This window comes from Salvelinus alpinus, chromosome 12 (genome assembly GCF_045679555.1).
Source record: "Salvelinus alpinus chromosome 12, SLU_Salpinus.1, whole genome shotgun sequence".
NCBI lineage: Eukaryota > Metazoa > Chordata > Actinopteri > Salmoniformes > Salmonidae > Salvelinus > Salvelinus alpinus.
The window spans coordinates 45,374,249-45,380,003 of NC_092097.1; positions in this window are offsets into that span (position 1 = coordinate 45,374,249).

The following is a 5,755-nucleotide window of genomic DNA, read 5'->3' on the forward strand; positions in this document are numbered from 1 at the left end:
CTGGTGCGAACACCGGGGCCTCACTGCGGCGACGGTCTGCGCCAATTTTCTGGCGCCTTATGGCACGCTGAAGGTGGACGTGGGCTGCCTCCCAGGTTTCCTCAGCGTGCCGAAACCAATTGTCCACCGCAGGAGCCTCGGTCTGACTCTGATGCCAAGGAGCCAGAACCGGTTGATACCCTAATACACATTGAAAAGGAGTAAGGTTAGTGGAGGAGTGACGTAGCGAGTTCTGGGCCATCTCTGCCCAGGGCACGAACTTCGCCCACACACCCGGCCGGTCCTGGCAATAGGACCGCAGAAACCTGCCCACATCCTGGTTAACTCTCTCCACCTGCCCATTACTCTCGGGGTGAAAACCTGAGGTAAGACTAACCGAGATCCCCAGACGTTCCATGAACGCCTTCCAGACCCTTGATGTGAACTGGGGACCCCGATCAGACACTATATCCTCAGGCACCCCATAGTGCCGGAAAACGTGTGTAAACAGGGCCTCTGCAGTTTGTAAGGCTGTAGGGAGACCGGGCAAAGGGAGGAGACGACAGGACTTCGAAAACCGATCCACAACGACCAAGATCGTGGTGTAACCCTGTGAAGGTGGAAGATCAGTCAAAAAATCCACCGACAGGTGCGACCACGGCCGTTGAGGAACAGGTAAAGGTTGAAGCTTACCTCTTGGCAGGTGTCTAGGAGCCTTGCACTGGGCGCACACCGAGCAGGAGGAAACATAAATCCTCACATCCTTAGCTAAAGTGGGCCACCAGTACCTCCCATCAAGACAGCGCATCGTCCGACCTATCCCAGGATGACCAGAGGAGGGTGACGTGTGAGCCCAATAGATCAATCGGTCGCGGACAGCAGACGGAACGTACAGACGACCAGCTGGACACTCAGGACGAGAGGGCTCTGCACGTGACGCCCGCTCAATGTCCGTGTCCAGCTCCCACACTACTGGCGCCACCAAACATGAAGCTGGGAGTATGGGAGTGGGATCCATGGACCGCTCCTCTGTGTCATACAGCCGAGACAATGCGTCTGCCTTGACGTTCTGGGAGCCTGGTCTGTAAGTAAGAGTAAACACAAAACGAGTGAAAAACATGGCCCACCTTGCCTGGCGAGGATTCATTCTCTTCGCCTGCCGGATGTACTCCAGATTGCGGTGGTCAGTCCAGATGAGAAAAGGGTGTTTAGCCCCCTCAAGCCAGTGCCTCCACACCTTCAAAGCTTCTACGACAGCTAACAGCTCTCGGTCCCCCACATCATAGTTTCGCTCCGCCGGGCTGAGCTTCTTCGAAAAGAAAGCACAGGGGCGAAGCTTCAGTGGCACACCCGAACGCTGAGAGAGCACTGCTCCTATCCCAGCTTCGGATGCGTCCACCTCTACCATGAATGGCAAAGAGGGATCCGGTTGAGCCAACACAGGCGCCGAGGTAAACAGAGTCTTCAGGTGTCCAAAAGCCCTGTTCGCCTCAGCCGACCACTGCAAGCGCACCGGGCCCCCCTTTAGCAGTGAGGTAATGGGAGCCGCAACCTGACCAAAACCCCGGATAAATCTCCGGTAGTAATTGGCAAACCCCAAAAAGCGCTGCACCTCCTTTACCGTGGTTGGAGTCGGCCAATTACGCACGACTGTAATGCGGTCGCTCTCCATTTCCACTCCTGAAGTGGAAATCCGATGCCCTAGGAAGGAGATGGATTGTTGGAAGAACAAGCATTTCTCAGCCTTGACATATAGATCATGCTCCAACAGGCGACCAAGCACCCTGTGCACCAGGGACACATGCTCGGCGCGTGTAGAGGAGTATATCAGAATATCATCTATATACACCACTACACCCTGCCCGTGCAGGTCCCTGAAGATCTCATCTACAAATGATTGGAAGACTGATGGAGCATTCATCAACCCATATGGCATGACCAGGTACTCATAATGACCTGAGGTGGTGTTAAATGCCGTCTTCCACTCATCACCCTTCCGAATACGCACCAGATTATACGCACTCCTGAGATCCAATTTTGTGAAGAAGCGTGCCCCGCGCATTGACTCCATAACTGTATTTATCAGAGGTAGCGGGTAACTATATTTCACCGTGATTTTATTGAGACCTTGATAATCAATGCACGGGCGTAAACCGCCATCCTTCTTCTTCACAAAAAAGAAACTCGAAGAGGCGGGTGAAATGGATGGCTGAATGAACCCCTGACGCAGGGATTCAGAGATATATGTATCCATAGCCACCGTCTCCGCTTGCGACAGGGGATACACGTGACTCCTGGGATATGCAGCGTCTACCAGGAGATCTATCGCACAATCCCCCTGTCGATGGGGTGGTAATTGAGTCGCCTTCTTTTTACAGAAGGCGAGAGCCAAATCGGCATATTCTGGAGGAATGTGCACGGTGGAGACCTGGTCTGGACTTTACACCGTAGTAGCACCAACGGAAACCCCATAACACCAACCTGAGCACTCTCGCGACCACCCCGTGAGAGCCCTCTGTGGCCAAGAAACAGTGGGGTTATGACACGCTAACCAGGGTAGACCTAGCACCACAGAATACGCAGGGGAACCAATAAGAAAAAGACTAATCTTCTCCTTGTGACCCTCCTGCGTTACCATATACAACGGTGCGGTGACCTCCCTGATAAAACCTGACCCTAATGGTCGACTATCTAAGGCATGAATAGGGAAAGGCATATCCACAGACACAATAGGGATCCCTAAACTATGAGCTAAATTTTTATTAATGAAATTTCCAGCCACGCCTGAATCTACTAGCGCCTTATACTGGGAATGCAGGGAAAAATCCGGAAAAGTGACAGAGACAAACATAAGAGCAACAGAGGGCTCTGGATGAGAATGGTGCCTACTCACCTGGGGTGATGCCAGAGTGCCCTGCCTGCCTTCTCTATTCCCAGAGGAACCAACCCGGCACCGATCAGCAGTGTGATCTCTGCGACCATAGATGGTGCTCGAGCGGGAACCCCCTCCGGTCTCCCGGCGCACCGTACCTCCCAATTCCATAGGTTCGGGAGAGAGGGTGCGGGAGGATGGAACAACCAGACCCCGATCTAGACGTCCACGAGTAGCCAGCATGTTGTCCAGCCTGATGGACATGTCCACCAGCTGGTCGAAGTTGAGGGTGGTGTCTCTACAGGCCAGCTCCCGACGGACGTCCTCGCATAGACTACAACGGTAGTGGTCGATCAGGGCCCTGTCGCTCCATCCAGCGCCGGCAGCCAAGGTCCTAAACTCCAAAGCAAATTCCTGTGCACTCCTCGTCTCCTGCCTCAGATGATAGAGGCGCTCACCCGCCGTTTTGTCTTCGTGTGGATGGTCGAATACTCTCCGGAAATGACGGGTGAACTCCTCAAAATGGTCCAACACCGCATTCTCCTCTTTACACACAGCGCTGGCCCACTCCCGGGCTTTCCCGGTAAGGCATAAGACGAGTGCGCAACTCTTCTCCCGGTCGGATGGTACTGGGGAGACCGTGGCCAGATATAAGTTCAGTTTAAGGAGGAAACCCTGGCAGCCGGCAGTATCTCCGTTGTAACCCGTGGGTAGGGGTAATTGGATTTTGTTAGATTCAGGAGGGGAAAACGTGTTACATGTAAATCCCAGTTGTGGTGGTGGAGGCGCTGGAGAAACTCCCTGTCTCTCCCAGCGGTCCATATTCTGGACAATGCGATCCATGACGACGCTCAAATAGTCAATCTCCTCCGCTTGTTCCCGAACGCGTTCCTCCACCTCCATGAGCGTCGTGTCCTCTCCTGCTGACTTCATATATTTAAGGTCAGAGATTCTGTCAGCGTCGCGTGTATAGGTGGCAGGGAAGTCAGACGCAGGAGAGTCAAACATAGTGTAGAATGGAGTCTTTTAATGAAAGTCCCAGCAATATGCTCCATAACCCTCATAAGAAAACCATAATTACAATATGGGTAAGATGACCCGTCGCACACCTATACACATAAACATAACCCTCACAATAAACAATCTCTGACAAAGACATGAGGGGAAACAGAGGGTTAAATACACAACAGGTAATGGATGGGATAGAAAACAGGTGTGTGGGAAGACAAGACAAAACCAATGGAAAATGAAAAATAGATCGATGATGGCTAGAAGACCGGTGACGTCGACCGCCGAACACCGCCCGAACAAGGAGAGGCAACGACTTCGGCAGAAGTCGTGACAACTGGAGGAAAACAATGTGTAGCATGCTTTATGGTCTCCCGCCTCTAACAAACAGGACACGTCGAGTGACTCTCGTTCAATGGCCGTACTTCTTCATTACACAAAGGAATAACCTCAACCAATTTCTCAGGACTGTTGACATCCAGTGGAAGCCGTAGGAACTGCAAGCAGGTCGCTTAGAAATCTGGTTTCCCAATGGAAATCCATTGAAAAGAGAGTGACCTCAAAAAAAAGAAAATATGAATGGTTTGTCCTCGGGGTTTCGCCTGCTAAATAAGTTATGTTATACTCACAGACATGATTCGAACAGTTTTAGAAACTTCAGAGTGTTTTCTAACCAAATCCCCTAACAATATGCATATCTTATCTTCTGGGGATGAGTAGCTGGCAGTTGAATTTGTGTATGCTTTTCATCCAAACGTGAAAATGCTGCCCCCTACCCTAGAGAAGTTAACACGCTTAAATGCCTCGGGAGCGGCCCATGTCGGTGGCAATATGTTATCCTCAAAGTGGGCGAAGGAGGTGTTTAGCTTGTCCGGGAGCAAGACGTCGGTGTCCGCGACGTGGCTGCCATTTCTCCTTTGCCAATGTAATCCATCCACCTGACAAGTATGGCATATCAATTAAACAGCAAGATTATTACACAGGTACACCTTGTGCTGGGTACAATAAAAGGCAACTCTTAAATGTGCAGTTTTGTCACACAATGCCAAAGATGTCTTCATTTTGAAAGAGCACACAATTGGTATGCTGACTGCATTAATGTCCACCAGAGCTCTTGCCAGAGAATTCAATGTTAATTTCTCTACCATAAGCCGCCTCCAAAGTAGTTTTAGAGAATTTGACAGTACGTCCAACCAGCCTCACAACCGCAGACCACGTGTAACTTCGCCAGCCCTGGACATCCACATACGGCTTCTCACCTGTGGGATCATCTGAGTTTAGCCACCCGGACAGCTGATGAAACTGAGGAGTATTTATGTCTCTAATAAGTCCTTTTGTGGGAAAAACTCCTTCTGATTGGCCGGGCCTGGCTCCCAAGTGAATGGGCCTATGCCCTTCCAGGCCCAGCCATAGCTGCACCCCTGCCCTGTCATGTGAAATCCATAGATTAGGGCCTAATGAATGTATTTCCATTGACTGATTTCCTTATATGAACTGTAACTCAGTAAAATCTTTGAAATTGTTGCATGTTCAGTTTAGATTTTTGTTCAGTATATTTCCTAGAAGTAAATTGTATTTTGACATTGATGTACATTTTATTCCTGACATGATGACTGAATGAAAATGACTTCCCTATTCCTTATTGTCACAAAAATGTATGCAGGAAATTGTGCAACTATTGTATAGGACGAGGTCGCTAAAAGGTCAATACGTCAATAGAGTGTATGTGGATGTTTCTGTGTGAGTGCGTGCGTGCTTGCTCATGCATGTGAGCACGCGCACGAGGGCGTTCGACGGAAGAAAACCAACACGCCCAGATGACTTCCCAACCCACGTTATGCATTACGCCGTCAGCTTCCCCAAAATGGTCAAATGAGTCAACTGCCAATGAATTTT